The sequence below is a fragment of the Oryctolagus cuniculus genome, chromosome 9 (assembly GCF_964237555.1).
Source record: "Oryctolagus cuniculus chromosome 9, mOryCun1.1, whole genome shotgun sequence".
Taxonomy (NCBI): domain Eukaryota; kingdom Metazoa; phylum Chordata; class Mammalia; order Lagomorpha; family Leporidae; genus Oryctolagus; species Oryctolagus cuniculus.
In genome coordinates, this window is record NC_091440.1 from 59,542,345 (window position 1) to 59,558,696 (window position 16,352).

At 44.2% G+C, this 16,352-nt stretch overlaps 1 pseudogene; it reads right to left on the reverse strand.

Annotated features, from left to right (window-relative positions):
- Positions 1 to 7,637: 7,637 nt before the first annotated feature.
- Positions 7,638 to 10,172, reverse strand: LOC127491967 (protocadherin-8-like; annotated as a pseudogene).
- Between the last annotated feature and the right edge of the window lie 6,180 nt (positions 10,173 to 16,352).

The following is a 16,352-nucleotide window of genomic DNA, read 5'->3' on the forward strand; positions in this document are numbered from 1 at the left end:
ACTCCTCTTTGCTCCTTCACCATGCTTTCCTTCTAGCCTACCAGTCACATGTGAGCAGTCCTCCTAGGAACTCTAGCCCAGATGCCTGAAGCCACAAGAACATTCTCCAGTTCTCACCACCACTGTCCCCAGTAACCCCAGCCCCTTAAGGAGTGGCTGCTGTTGAGAATGAGCTGAGTGCCCAGAGACACATCGCCAGCCACCTTTATTTGATTTTCACCCAATGCTAGAGCCTGCCATTATCTTACCCATTAAACACTCAGCACTCTTCTCAGACTGCCTGGTGGAGGGATGATTTGGAAACCTCTGACAGCTGGGATGCCTGTCCACCACTTCCTCTTCCTTCCCACCAAGTCTTGTGATGAAGGTTTGGGGTTCTTAAGCCAGCCCAAAGCTATTCTGAAGATAAATTATATTCCCAGTAGAATTACATGCACATTCAAATGTAAATGAACAGTTAGATATTTCAATTATATCCCTAAATGGTACTAGAATTTTTAAAAGTTCATTTATTATATTCGTGGCAACAAAGATAACTTTTAAGACTTTCGTAAAACACCCTGATGATGTACTCTGTCCCTGATAGCTGACATAACTTAAGGAAATGTATTATCAAACCCAGGAGGCTCATGCATGTAACTCAGCCTGTAAACACTTGACAGGAACATAAATGTGTATATTCCCAAAACATGACTGTCTATATGAGTTGCAACAGTTCAGAATAAAGTGGCTATTTCTGAGGTCTGTGAAGGTGATCCTTTGCTGAAGGATGATTTAATTCATCATTCTGTCCAAGAATGTGGAGAGGTGGCTTTACTGGCCTGTGGTTTTGAACTCTGTCATATGCACCTGGCAGCCTTTCACTTCAGGACGCACGCATTTGAAAATAACATCCCTTGAGTCCTGAGTGTTCTGTGTTGGAAACTCGTATTTCTCAGCTGGGAAATGTGAGGGTAAAGGGTATTTGAAGAAAGTTCAATCCGGTAGCTATTTTCATGATGTGATGAAGGATTCTTGTTGGTTTGAAGTTCCTGGTTTAATCTTTCTATATCCTTAAATGTTTTTGGCTCTGAATGATCTGCAACAACCTGGAAATAAAATGAGCTAGTCTAAAATCAAAAGAAAACTCAGAATGTTATGCAGCAACACACTTTAAAATGCAAATATTTCATTATTCAAGGACTAGGTTTCTAGCTGTTTGCTCCCTTTTTCTGCCTCTGGGATTTTCTGCCAGTGACTTGTATCTCCACCTGCTGGTGCACTGAGGAAATGAGGTGGAAATAAAATTCAAGCCAGTCAAATTATTTGCTGGAATCCTTGATACAGGTTTCATAGGAGGAACAGGTGAAATTACTATCTAAATGAAACTTCTGAAGATTAGAAGTTGATTTATACGTCAATTCATTCTCTGTGTTAACTATAAAGAATAAAATTCCAAAATCATAAAAATATCTTCATTAAGCTTATCTTCTCACTATCAGCTTCTAATTCAATTTTCTTGCCATCACCCACAAGTCGTCCTTTCAATAATCCCACTAAAAATTTTACAAGAAAATGCAACAGAGAATTGAGGTATAAACCAAACCATAAATCAGAACATCTCATTCAAATTCAAAGACAGAAACATCCTCAGGAACATAAATCAGTTCTAAATCTTTAAAAGACCCATAAAATAAATGCCTAAAAACCTTCTGAAAGTATGCTGCAGTCTGTAGGAGTATGGGCCCTGTAATCAAATTCCCAGATCGAAAATCAAGTTCTGTCCCTTACAGAGGGAAGTCTTGATCCAATTACTCTAATAGTTCTGTGTCTCAGTTTCTCCATAAGTGAAATGGGGTTAAATGATAGTGCCCACCTAATAGCATTGTTGGATAGATTAAGTGGGTATTTGGAAAGGACATAGAAGAGTTACTGGCACATGGAAAGTGTCACGTGTTTATTAAATAACCCAAAGTTTATTGTTGAGCACAGGTAAAAGGAAACATTTGGATTGTTATTACCAAGAAACTACATCTCTCGGGTTGAATGCATTGCTTTGATCACATTACCATTCCTCGTTGCTGCACTTTGAGCTATTGTGGATTCAGAGGGTTGCTTATTAGGAAAAGGAAACTGACTTAAGGCAAGAAAAAGCTGGTAATTTCCTAAACAGGGAATAAACAGTAGGCGTTCCAGCAATTTGACCTTTTTGAAAAGGTTCATTTAACATTCAACAATCTGGAAAGACACATTCACTATAAAATCTTCAATTTTAAGATGATACTCAAACTTTCTAGAAAGTAAAGGCATACAGTGGAACTTCTTTTGAAAAACGATGTTCTTAAGAACATAACTTGCAGTGTATGTACTGGTTAGACCACACCTTTCTTTCTTTATTTCTTTCTTTTTTTTGTTTAGTACATTTGTTTTTGTTTTCTTTTCTTTGTTTTTTTTTTTTTTAGTGTAGTTTTATACTGGTGATTATATATGGAACAGGGAACAAATAATACACCAATCAGTATATGAAATAATGCAAGGCAGGAGCCAGCACTGTGGCATAGTGGGTAAAGCTTCCACCTGTGGTGCTGAATCCCATATGGACACCAGTTCGAGTCCCAGCTGCTCCACTTCTGATCCACCTCCCTGTGGATGGCCTGTGAAAGCAGTAAAGGATGGCCCAAGTGGTAGGGGCCCTGTACCCACACGAGAGACCTGGAAGAAGCTCTTGGCTTCTGGCTTCAGATTAGCCCAGCTCCGGCCACTGCAGCCATTTGGAGAGCAAATCAGCAGATGGAAGACCCCTCTCTCTGTTTCTCTCTGCCTACAACTCTACCTCTAATATAAATCAATCAAATCTTACAAAGAAAAGAAATACTGTTAGGTAGTGATAAATGCCGTGAAGGAAAACAAAGATGAAGTGGAACAGGAAATGACAAGGAGAAGCAGCCATCTGAGGTATGAAAGACCTCTTCAAGTAGAATGGACATATAAGCAGAGGCCTAGACAAATGCAGGGAGCAAACCCTGTTGATGTCTACAGAATGGGACCAGAGCGTACAAGAAGAGCAAGACCCAAGGTCAGAGATGAAGAGATGTTTGGTGCATTCAAAAAACAAGAAGGTTACTAAAAGAATCTATGCTATCAATGGGAAGATTGAGATCAGGTAAGTGAAGCATATAGGGACCATATAATATAATATTTCATGGGTCATATGAGGCTGATTTACAAAACAGCCCCCAAAACTCTTTGAAATTTTTTCCCATGGGCCTTTGTCTCCTCCCCCTGAATCTGGGTGAATTTAAAACTGCTTGGCCCAGTACAACATGATGAAATGGCTGTGTCATTTTGGAAGCTGAATAATGAAGGAAAATGTGATTTCCATCTTGTTAGATAGATCACTCATGTTTGCAGCTCTGAGTGGCCATGTGACTTTCATGAGGCTGCCATGCCATGAGGAGTTCAAGCTATCTGTAAGTAGAATATGGAGCCTCCCCTGCTCTCCCCGAAATCAGCTACCCTGGATTAGAGTCACCCTAAGTCTCAAGTCAGACATGTAACTAAATAAGCCTGCAGATGCACCCAGCCACCAAAACGTCCCAGCTAAGGTTATAACCACTTTGGAGTACAGTCATTCCAGCCTCACCTTATCCAAATTGATCCACAGAATTCATGACCACAGCAACAGAACTGCATCAAACCATTATGTTCGGGGATGAATAACAACACAGCAGCAGTAACTGAGACAACACAATAAGGATTTTGGATTTCATTTCAAGTGAGAAGCCTTTGGAGAGTTGAGTAACAGGATCTGATTTGTGAAGTAAGAAGATTACTCCAGTTCTTTTATAGAGAATAGTTTGCAAGACACTGTTCTTGGAAGTGGGAGCAGAGAGGTCAATTTTGAAGCTATTTCAGTTGTCCAGGAAAGAAAAGGCAGAGCCTGGGATAGGGTAGTAGCAGTGGAGGTGGTGAGAAATCAGTTGATAAAAGTTACTTCCCAAGATTTACAGACAGATTGGAGGATGTATGTAGCAAGAAACAAATCACAAAGGATTTCAGCCAAAGCAAAACTTAAACAAATAGAGTTGCCAAATACTGAGATACAAATATTAGACAAACAACAGGTTTAGAAAATAGAATATCAAGATTTCAGTTTCAAAAATGCATCACGTCCAGTGGACACCAAGCATAGATGCTGAATAGGTAACAGACCATTGGAATTTGGAGCTCTGAGGAAGGACTAGTTCTTTAGTACTGCGATCCATCTTAAGTGCCTCATTTTAGAAAAGATACCAACAAACTAGAAAATATTCAGAAGGTAATCAGGATGCAGATGCTTCTGGAAGCCACCTCATTTATAAGGAAAGTAGAAAGAACTAAACACAGACTGGTGGAACATCTCCATTATGGTGAAGAGCACTTGAATTAGTAGGACATACTGTTAGCTACTACTCCAGAATATCCATTACAGAGAATCTGACCACTACAGAGAACTGTTTACAGAAAACAAAAACCTCCAACTATTATACCACATGGACTGAATAGCATGAGGTTGTGCTGGAGCAGCAGTCTCTAAAGAAAGCAAAACCAAACACAACGACACACTTAAATTCTCCACAAATGAAATCTCATCCTAGATAAAATGTATCTCAGGCACTTCCCTCCATGATTGCATAGTTGAACCACTTGTTTACAGTGAGGTATGTATGTATTATGACTTTGAGAGGAAGGGCTTCAAAGTCACCAGTATGAACTTACACCCTGGCTTTGCAATGTTTTGAAATGATGCTTTCTGGTTTGTTTTGTTTTGTTTTGACAAGAGATTTATTTATTTGAAAGTTAGAATTACAGAGGCAGAGAAAGAGAGAGAGAGATCTTCCACCTGCTGATTCACTTCCCAGATGGCCTCAGGGGCCAGGTCTGGGCCAGGCTGAAGCAAAGAGCCAGGAGCTTCTTCCAGGTCCCCATGTGGGTGTAGGGGCCCAAGGACTGGGGACATCTTCTACTGCTTTCCCTGGAACATTAGCAGGGAGCTGGATCAGAAATGGAGTGGCTGAGACTTGAACTAAAACCCATAGGGGATGCCAGCACTGCAGACAGTGACTTAACCCACTGCACCACAGCACCAGCCCCCAAAGGGATGCTTTCTTAGGGCTCTCTCTACTGCTATCCAATCTGCTATCATTCAATTCACTACCTCCACTTCTGTTGTTCACACTAAACTCAGCTGGATTTGAATGTGAAAAGGAAAGAATTACTTTGTTGTACATAAAGATGGTATAAAATATCAAGCACATTGGTTAGAGATAACAATAAATACTCTGAAATTACCTTAAATTTGCAGATATATTCCCTCTGAAAATGGATAGAAAAGAGAAAGAACTGGCCGGTGCCACGGCTCACTAGGCTAATCCTCTGCCTGTGGCACTGGCACCCTGGGTTCTAGTCCCGTTTGGGGTGCCAGATTCTGTCCCAGTTGCTCCTCTTCCAGTCCAGCTCTCTGCTGTGGCCCGGGAGTGCAGTGGAGGATGGCCCAAGTGCTTGGGCCCTGCACCCGCATGGGAGACCAGGAGGAAGCACCTGGCTCCTGGCTTCAGATTGGCGCAGCGCACTGGCCGTGGTAGCCATTTGGGGGGAACCAATGGAAGGAAGACCTTTCTCTCTCTTTCTCTCTCTCTCACCAACTCTGCCTGTCTAAATAAACAAAAAGTTTAAAAAAAGAGAACTGAGAGTGACCATATTTTAAAAGACTGGAGAGAGCAATAGTTAATAATGTTTCATTCCGGGACAGGTGATGTGGTGCTACAGGTCAAGCGGCTGCTGGGGATGACCATACCCTGCATAAGAGTCGCTGGGACTCGGGCTTGCCTCCACTTCCAAACCAACTTCTTGCTAATGTGCCTGAAAGGCAGCAGGTGATAGCCCACGTATTTGAATTCTTTCCACTCAAGTGATAAATCCAGATGGAGTTAGGGCCTCCTGGTTTCAGCCTCAGCCCAGCCACAGCCACAGCTGTTGCAAGCATTTGAAGAGTGAACCATCAGGGAATTCAGCAATCTCTCTGCCTCTTTCTCTCTCTGTGTCACTCTCCTGTGTGTGTGTGTGTGTGTGTGTGTGTGTGCCTCTCTCTGTCATTCAATCTTTCAAAGTAAGTAAAACTCCTACAGGGGCCAGCCTCGTGGCACAGTGGGTTAAGCCACCACCTGCAAAGCTGGCATCTCATATCTGTGTCAGTTCCAGTCCTGGCTCCTCTAATTCTGATGCAGGTCCCTGCTAATGTGCCTGGGAAAGCAGCAGAGGATGGCCTAAGAGCTTAAGCCCTTGACACCTATGTGGGAGACCCAGCCACTGAGGTTGTTCGAGGGTGAACCAGTGGATGGAAGACAGAAGACCTCCCTGTCTCTACCTTTCTCTCTCTCTCCCCTCTCTCTCAAAAACAAAAAAATAAAAATAAAAACTTTCTACAAATTAAAATAAAACTTCCTCCTTAGATAGCAAAACTAACAGAGCAGGTGCCATAGTCCCATCTGGGGTGTTTCAGGGAGAACATATTCAAACTGGAGTCAAGGAAGCTACAACGGATGAAAGAGCAGACACAGGCATGGACCTGCATGAACACAGGCCTGTCAAGGCCTCTTTCTGCCCTCCTCCGTGGAGAATTTTTCCTCTCTGGCAAAAAAACAAAGAAGACCAATTAGCCATTTGAAGTCACAAACACTGATTTCCATAAGGTTCCTAGCCTGAAAAAATCTGCTAAACATTAAAAAGGACGCTAAGCGGTGAGGGGGCCGAGGGCTAAGGCTCCACCTGGTCCCATGAGAACCTGCTGCTCTCCTGAGGCGGGGGAGGCAGGAAACACGAAAACAGCCCACTGTCTTCAGACAGGGAAATCTTCAAAGGCTGAATCTCACCGGCCTCTGCGGACACGGAAGCCCCTGGAGTCAGTCCCTAAGGCTGTTGAGACTTGGGCCAGACTGTTCACCCCTCGTTCAAAACCTGAGCTCCCTACTCCTCCACATCCTAGCTCTGCCTTGGTAGGAACAAGTAACAGTGGTGATGACCACTAGTAGAAATCTGCAAACTCTGGCCAACACACCGACTCAGACCGCGAAGAGGTCAGGCTCAGGCCCTGCAACCTGCCCTTGTGTCACTACGAGGGTCCCTCCTCTAACTTGTGCGGGCGGCGGTGATACCACTTCCCCACCAGGTGGCGCCAGGTCCGCAGGCACGAGAAACAGCGTAGCAAGGCACCACAAGGCGGTCCCGCACTGCGATGACCGCACCCCAGGGCGGGCCGGCGGGCTGCGCCGAGAAGCAGCGCTACATGAACCGCTCGCTCCTAGCCAGGTGCAAGGCTACCGCTCAAAGGCTGCAGAGAAGGATGCAAGCTCCTCGCTGGAGCCGTGGTCTGCCTCTGCTGCCTGCATTGGGTCACCGGGTAACCCAAGGGTGCACCCTGGGGCAGAGACAGCGACCCTAAGCCACTGGAGAACAGCAGCAGCACCAGGCGGGACGCGTGGGGGTTCTGATCCTCCACCAGAAGCTGCACTGTAGTCCCAGCTGCACCTCGGCCAGCTCCTCGCTGTCAAAGCACCGTCGAGAGAGCGTCTCCCTATGTCCGGCTCCCTAGTAATCGCGTCCACCCTTAGATAGCAAAACTAACACAGCAGGTGGATACGGCGCTCCAGCAGCCGGTAGCCAACCTGAACGTTGTGGCCCACGTCCGGGTCCCAGGCAGCCACACGGCAGGTGGGCGCCCGGCGGGTTATTGTCCCGCACGGACACCTCGTAGACCGGGTGCGGCAGACCAGTGCATAGTCGTTCTCGTCGCCCAGGCGCACCGTGTAGGGCCTCACAGTGCTCAGCGGGGGCGAGCCGCGGTGCTCGGCCACCTGCGTCTGTTGTACTCGGAGATGCGCTCGCGGTCTAGCGACGCCGCGTTCACCATCTGCTCGTGCCCGTAGATGGCGCAGCGCACCTGCCCGTTGGCCCCTGAGTCCCTGTCCGAGGTGCTGACCAGAGCCACCAGGCTCTCGCGCGCCGCCCCCTCCAGCACCACAGAGGTGGTGCCAGCCTCTGGCATCCCAGGCCCTGCTGATGAGGTCGCGTCCGTTCCCCCGAGGGCTGCAGCGGCGGCGGCCGCGAAGGGGAGCCCCCGGGGCGGCCAGTGGGGTAATGGCGATGTCCGGCGGGTTGTCGTTGACGTCGCAGATGCAGACGATGATCTTGCGAACACCACTTCGCCGTTGGGACCCTCGTCCAGGTCGGCTGCCTGCAGGTCCAGCAGCAGCGAGCCCACGGGCGTGTCCTCCGCCAACTCCACGTAGGCCACGGCGTCCTGCGGGAGAACGGGGCAGTAGTCGTGGGCGCCCAGCAGACGCACACTGAGGGCAGCTGTGTCAGTGAGCAGCAGGAAGCCGCCGTCCTGGGCCACCAGCTCCAGGTTGTAGGCAGCCTGGCTTTCGCGGTCCAGCTCCTGCAGCAGCACCAGATCGGCGCACTGGGCGCCGTCCGCGCGCGTCTGCAACTCCACACGGAAGGGGCTGTGCGGCTCGGCCAGGCGCACGTTCTGCAGCACGTTAGCTCCCACGTCCTCGTCCACCGGCACCTCCAGGGGGAATGCGCGTGCCCAGGGCCACACCCTCGGTCACCTCCACGGGGATCTGGGTGCAGGGGAAGCAAGGCGCGTGGTCGTAGAGGTCCCTCACCTCCACCTCCACGTGCAGCAGCCAGAACTACTCCGCGAGAAGCTGATCACGTCAGAGGCCAGTGGACACTGTGGGGCCTGGTTGCACGGACTTCGCGGCCGTGTCCTGCATCCGCTATGATCATCTGCCTTTAGCCTTCACGCACCTGGAGCAGGGTGCTCAAGCCAATCTTGCTTGGCACCTCGCCTTAAAATTTAGCAGCAGGTAGCCAGACAGAACACGGATAACAATGCCGAGGGCTCCATCTTCTTAGGTGAGGAAATTGGCACTTTCAATGCAAGACCCTGACACTAGCAGCAGCCACAGAAGCAGAAAGGACTCAGGTCAAACCCTGCTCAAAGTATCAGCAGGATATCTGAGCCTCCCCAGCAAAACATACCTGTTCCTCAAAAGGAAAAGCCAATTGCAGGCTCGGTGTTCAGACTTTTGGGCAATTCCAAGTACTCTGACAGGGGATGCTGCCCTCTTAAATATATCTTATCACTAAACCCTCTCTGCTGTGTGATTGCTTGTCTCTGTCCCGGGTGCGTAAGCATGCCTCTTCAGAACCTCACTAGGGGAAGTATCATAGAGAAGAATACACAAACAAGCATCCACTGGGGCCAATCCCCAGGGTCTCTGGGCCTCTGCATCTTCTTGTTGATCTGAAAGTGTTCACAGAAGGGCTGCGAGAGGTGAACTGTGGCCAAGGCAGTGCAGGGGGCCATTAAGGTCCCTATTGAAATATGCACTAAATTAAAATACATCCTGGGGCCGGCGCTGTGGTGTAGCAGGTAAAGCCGCCGCCTGCAGTTCTGGCTTCCCATTTGGGCGCCAGTTTGAGACCCGGCTGTTCCCGGTCTGTTCCATGGTCCTGGTTCTGCTATGGCCTGGGAATGCAGTAGAAGATGGCCCAAGTCCTCGGGCCCCTGCACCCACGTGGGAGACCCAGAGGAAGCTCCTGGCTCCTGGCTTCAGATCCGAACACCTCCAGCCATTACAGCCAATTGGGGAGTGAACCAGTGGGATGGAAGACCTCTCTCTCTCTCTCTGCCTATCCTTCTCTCTCTGTGTAACTCTGACTTTCAAAGTATATAAATAAATCTTTAAAAAGAAAGATATATCCTTGTCAGCTTCTCCACTGCACTCACATCTCACTTTGACAATAAAATCAGGAAATCCAAAGCTTGTGTATTCCTTCCTAAGCGCACTTGGCTGTTCTCAAAGAGAGACCCAATGGCTCTTCTTTCCCATTTCAAGATGAACACATGTATGCTCAGTGTAATTCATCCTTTGCCACCCACAGTTATCCATCTTTGTTGGGCTGTCATTTCCTGTACTGAAAGATTCGGAGTAGAGACGGGGGGAGGACAGCTTCTTGGGAGTCAGGCAGTGTCTAATCAGAGTAGTACTGTTTTCCAAAGTAATCATTTCTGAATAGCTCTTCAATAGCAAAGAAACCATTAATGATGAAATCTCGGCTCCTTCATCTTCTTTTATGTCCATAATTGCTTACATGTAAGGAACCAGCGTCAGACAGGGAGGTTCGTCAACCACAAAGCACTGCAAGGGATACTTAGGGGTAAAAAAAAAGATTTAGGGAAATACATTGCAGTCAGTCTTGTTAGAAAATTGCTATAGAGCAATTATTTTTAAAAAGCCCTTGGCTGAAGAAAACCATGGGTGGCCTTCTAGGCTGAAGGCTAAAAAAACATTAAACCATCTGTCTAAAGCACACTATATAGTTCTGTGTTAAGCTCTCTTTATGTGCGAAGTGTTCTAAATGCTAAACAGTCCCACGTGTTAATGATGACATTGTTCCTCCTGCCACGAAGTCCTCCTCAGTGCAGAATGCTCTTTAAGTAGTCATCTTGAAGCAGGGAGCAGCTGAGTTATTCACATGCCCAGGCTATTTTTGGCTCCTCCACGATCTGTATTGTTATTGATTCCTGCAGGGACATGTCAGTAAATGACTGGATTTCTTTTTTCTGTCACTCTTGGAAGGGAGTTGGCATTTATTTTAGCACCAGAACTTATGAATCTAGTTCTGAAACTGAGCCACTTTTGATAAGATGATTAATTTTCAGGGGCTTTAATTTAGTAGAGCATTTGGCACTGACTCTAATTCTCAGTACCAAGAACTGGCATCAGAGAAGTATGGAGGGAAGCATGAGTTGATTTGGGTAGGATACACTGAGATCCTAAAAAAGAGAAAGTGCTTCAGTTCCTATATTCTAGGCTTTTAATTTTGCCTGGTGAGGCATCAGTCTACAGAAGGAAACAGCTCTACTTCAGCATAGTAAGAGCAGGCTCCCTTTAAACCAGTATCTTCCATGGTACCTTAGACAATTTTGTTTCTTAGGATCGAGTCTGCCAAGGAAACTCCTGGTTATTCAGCCTCTGGCATGGGGCGGGGGGAACAGGAGGATCTAGTCCCTTCCACTTAACTGAAACCTGAAACTTCAGCTGGTGCCTTTAAAAAGTACATGCTTCCATGTACATTAGCCAGGAGAGGGACCCATTTAACCACAGTCCAAGTCTCTTCTCCCTCATCTCACACAATCCCCGCCAAGCCTGGCCTCTGTTAGTCTTCAGCATTATCGTTGCCACTCACGATCAGCAAAACCGTTCTGCAGACTGAAAATGAAGAATAGCCCACGACTCTATCCACAGAACATCAAAAGATCCAGATAAAATATGAAAAAGGCAGGCAATCAAACATATGACTTCCACAGTGCTAAACATCTGGACGCTTATGTTTGGAAACATCCAGCGATGCTGTCTAAATGCTTGATTGCATTTCCCCCCTCCCCCTGACTTCTCCTCCAGCTGTTTGGCATCAAGTAGACCATCCATGATAAGGAATATGCTACATTGTTAGTGATTCATTATTAGCACTCTCATTGTTTCACAGTAAACAGCCACCTTATTAAAACAGTGCTTTATGAATGGAGGACAGCTGGAGTTTCAGGAAAAAGACATTTTCCGAGGCAAAAATCAGTTCTGTGCCAGTAGAGTGACAAGCTGAATAATATAGAAACTGTATGATCTGTCCCCTAGGGATGTGTCATCAGGAAGCTGTGTTTACAGCCCTGAGCTGCTGGTACTCTCATGTTCCATTCTGTTGGCTCTGTTAGATAAAAATCTGTCTCAATATTAAAAGCACTGTGGTAGAAATTTGCTTTATGTTGCTTGTTTTCCCATTTGCCAGCATATTGCCAAACTATAAGTCCATAAAATGTATTTTGATCTCTGTTGGAGTCAGATATAAAGCAAAACAAACAACAGGGTTAAGGGAAATACGACACCACAGGAAAACCAACATGGAAATCAAGAGCAATTTGTTCCTCTTGCTCAGTTTGGTTTTAAAAGGGGAGGATTTGGTGAACTCCCCATGGAGTTCACTGTTGTTCCTAAAACAAAAGCACCAGACAGTCTGAAAATATCAAGAAATCAGATCTGTGAAACAGGATTTGCAGTCCAATCATTTAAATGAAAGACCTTCTGCTTTGCTGAACACACAACATGAATGTGTTCCTTGACACACTAAAGTTCGTTTCATGGACCAAAGTAAATTTCAGCAAAAATGTGGAAAAAGTTACCACCAATTCAGAATGGTGTCTGGGTTTTTGCATACTTTCCTGTTCTTGTTACATAAAACTAAGTATATTTGGAGAAAAAAATAAGCTAAAGGAAAATTCTTAATGTGCTACTTTGGCTGTATTATCATGCTCATGTATTTAAATAAGCATCAACTTTTACAGGACACTGGACTAATACTTTCCTGGGGAAGAGATAGCTTCAGTGCCATTGACAACAAATCGCTCTATGTGCTGTACTGAGACCCATGTTCATTTCTCAACTAAACGAATGTTCTGCAAATGAATGGGCAAAATATCATCAAACACAATGTTGCTATTTTCAAGGACTAACGTCCAGATATTGTAGTTTAAAGGATATTTGATAGAAAACAAATTAACTTACATTAGGATTTATTTGTGTATTTTCTTGTAAAAACCATGTCTTGAAAAGTCTAAACTCCATCTTCAATAATATAACTCTCCAAAACTTAGAGTGACTCTTTCTAGTTATCTGATAACAAGTATCATTATCTTGCATTCCTGTTACCCTATTGCATAATCAATTTGTTATTAGGTCTTGACTGCACAATCATGTATTAAAAACAGCTATCAGAAAATTGCTGGTCCTTGTTGTAAAATCATTTCAAGGAAAATAATTCAGCCCTGAAGTCAGCCAAAACACCATCTATAAGCATAACACAGAAACAAATGATATTTTATCAACTACTTAAGTGCTTTAATCCAGAGAAAATCACTATAGAGTATAAACACTAATCATAACTTTTCGATAATATAAAATCAGGATTGAAATGATGTAATCTTCACTCAGGAAAATGTTTTCCATAAGGATCATCATGTTAATAAAGATACTGTCAAAACTATGTAATGTTCAAATACTATACAAAACTGATTTTTAAACTACTGTATTAGTAGTGTGTATTAATATCTCTGCAGGAAGGAAATTAAATCAATTAATAATGAAAGACATTTTACTGTTTTAGTTCAGAGATGCTGCAAATCCTTAGTGAGCCAATAAACTTGACTTTGGTGTTTGCCCTTCATTCATTGACTCAATGATTATATAATATGTCCCTCCACTCAGTAAGAAAGAGGCTTTTCCTTCAACAGAGAATCTACCAATGCAGGGGAAGAATAAAAACAACAAAGACAGAAGCAATTTTTCATCTGTGCCTTACTTTAATCCTCATATCTTTTCCTCTTATTTGAGTCCCTTTATTTCTCCTCTGCACAAAAGCTCACGTCCGCATTAATTAGAGCACTTTCAAGCTCTTCATTAACACAGATTTGATCACATATTGGTGACAGAATAAAGCACACAGCCCTGTTAGGAGAAAATACTTAAACATAAAAAAAATCCATCAGAGTTCAGAGATGGTTTCAAGTGCTAGATGACACAGAGAAGGTTGTAGCAGGTACAACTGAGAAGTAACCTCCACTTAGAGATGAATTATAGTCAGACAGAACTGCCAGAGATGGGGAGAACCTGGGAGTAATGTGAGCAAGATGTAGAGAAGGGCAGGCTCAGAACCTTCTAATGGGACTGAATACACCAGTTGATTGGAATGAGTACAAGGAGGAAAATGGGCAAGACAAGATTGAATGGGTGGCATGGGTGGCATGGGTGAGGAAGACCTTGATGTTAAGTTAATAATGTCAATACCTTTTCTTTTAAAAATTAATTTGTTTATTTGAAAAGCAGAATAATACAGGTAAGAGGGAGAGAGGTGAGAGAGAAAGAGAGAGAGAGAAACAGGAGGTGGGGAGAGAGAGAATGAGAATATCTTCCATCCACTGCTTTACTGCCCAAATACCTGTAACAGCCAGTTAGGCCTGGCTAAATCCAAGGTGGCAGGAATTCACTTGCATGGGCCTCTATCTGCTGCCCCCAGGAGCATTAGCATGAAGCTGGATCAGAAGCACAGAGTAGCTGAAACTAGAACAGGCACTCCAGTATGGGATATGGGTATCCAAAGCACTATAATACTGATCCCAAGTGCCAAGACTTTTAAGTAGCCATGAGAGAGTGCTGATGTCTGTGAAGCAGAGGGTTGTTGATACAAATTTTGTTGTGATAAATAATGTATGTGATTGCTTTCCCAAAACATTAATGAAATGCTCAAAAAGACTATTTTTTATTTGAAGCTTTAAATCAGCATCCAGCATAATATTTGGCTTATATTATTTCTCAAATGAATGATCAAGGCAGTATTACATGATACAAAATATCCACCTACCTCAAACCCAGATGGTAGCAGAATGAATTAAAGAGAGACTGGGAGCAAGAAGCCTCTGCAATCTATGTCAAAGATGTTGAAGGCCTGAGCAATTAGTAGGAAGGAGCATTGGATGAACCTGAAGACCAGTGCAAACAGAGAATTGGTAGGACTTTGTGGCAGATAAGCTGTGTGGAATAGAGAAGATGAAACCAATAAATGAATCTAATGCTACTTAAAGAATGGTCACACTCTCTCAGTATTCCCCAAGACTAAGAAATACAGTATTCCCAAATAGAATTCTCACAGGCTGTTGCTACTCAATAGCTGGATGTCCGAAGGCAGAAGACTTCCTTTCTCTAAGCCTCAATGTCTGCAGGGAACAATGCCTACCGCCAGTTGCTTTAAAGTTTAGGTAAGGAAATGTGGAAAGAACAAAAAGCCCAGTGCCTAGCACTTTCTGGGATCTTAAAAGATAAGTGTAGTCTTTGCAATAGGAATTTGCACATTATATTGTGATTCACTTACTTGGAGATATATTTCTTATCCCTGTTGAGTCCTCCCAGGGTATGAAATATGTCTTCATAATATTTGTATCCCAGCATCCAGTATAGTGATTACCACAAGAAAAAGGCTCATTAATGTTTGTGGACTACTGTTGAGAGTCCTGCCACTCCATAGTGAAATATTTATCCCACAATATTGCCTGAATTCAAAGCTAAAAAGCTACCTATAGGATCATAGGCTTAGTATGTGGATCTTATATATTATATAAGACTTCTACAAAAAGTGAAACCTAGTGAATGATATTTGAGACTTGGCCCAGCCACACATTAAAATAAGACTGGACTTTCGTGCCAGTTTCAACTCTGATCTATCAGGATATTTAAGACATTTTGTTAGTTTCGCCTGCTTGGCATCCAGTTTTCTCTTGAGAAACCACCTCTTCACCAAATCAACTCATGTATGTAGGATATTACAGGATATCCACATAACCCCAGCTTGGCTAAGCTAAGCTATTCTATTTTCTTAGCCACAGTGAGTGATTCAGTTAGAAGCCTATGTCCCCACAAAGGCCATCAAGGGCCAGTAGGCATCAACTCTGAGATTAACACAGTAATTGCTAAAAGATATTTGTTCCTTTGGGGTTGTGGATCTCAGAAGATGTAAAGAGGTTGTGAAACCACCAGGGTTGGAGCACTTGTCTGACTGAGAAGGCAATGTTTTGCAAGGGAAAGCTGACATGACATTGAGCACTCAGATCCAATCATTCCTGGTCTCTTACTGAGTTTTTCATTTAAGCAAAATGGTGAGTTCCCCCACTATGTGGAAGCCAATTAGTAGTTGGTTTTATATCACTAGCCCCCTAAAAATTATGACAAATTCTATATTGGGAAAGGAATTGTAAGTAACAGACTGTAACATGATTAATTGGTTGAAAGGATTCAAGGACAAGGTCTGTGTGTACCTCTCAACACTGAGTTGAAAGGTTGATCTGCATTCTTGTTACCTGTAAACTGTTGTTTGTATTTTTAAACTCAGATAATCTGTCTTCTAGTGTCAGAGATTGAGGTTTGGGGAGCACAGGGATTAGAAGGGCTCTGCTACATTGCTAAGATCATCTCCAATTAAACACAGTTCCTCTGAAAGCAGAAAAGAAAGAATATACAGTATCACTGAACTAGACACTTTCTGACTAAGGCCAACAATCTGAAGAGGCTGATATTTAGCAAACTTAACAAGTTTTAAGGGTAGAAAAAGCAAAATTTTCTCCACCAAATTAAAGTAAGTACAAGAAAATAAAAGCAAAAAGTAGCCAAGAAGAGGGAGAGCACACAGAGCCTTGCACCCTCTTATTGCTCCCAAACTCA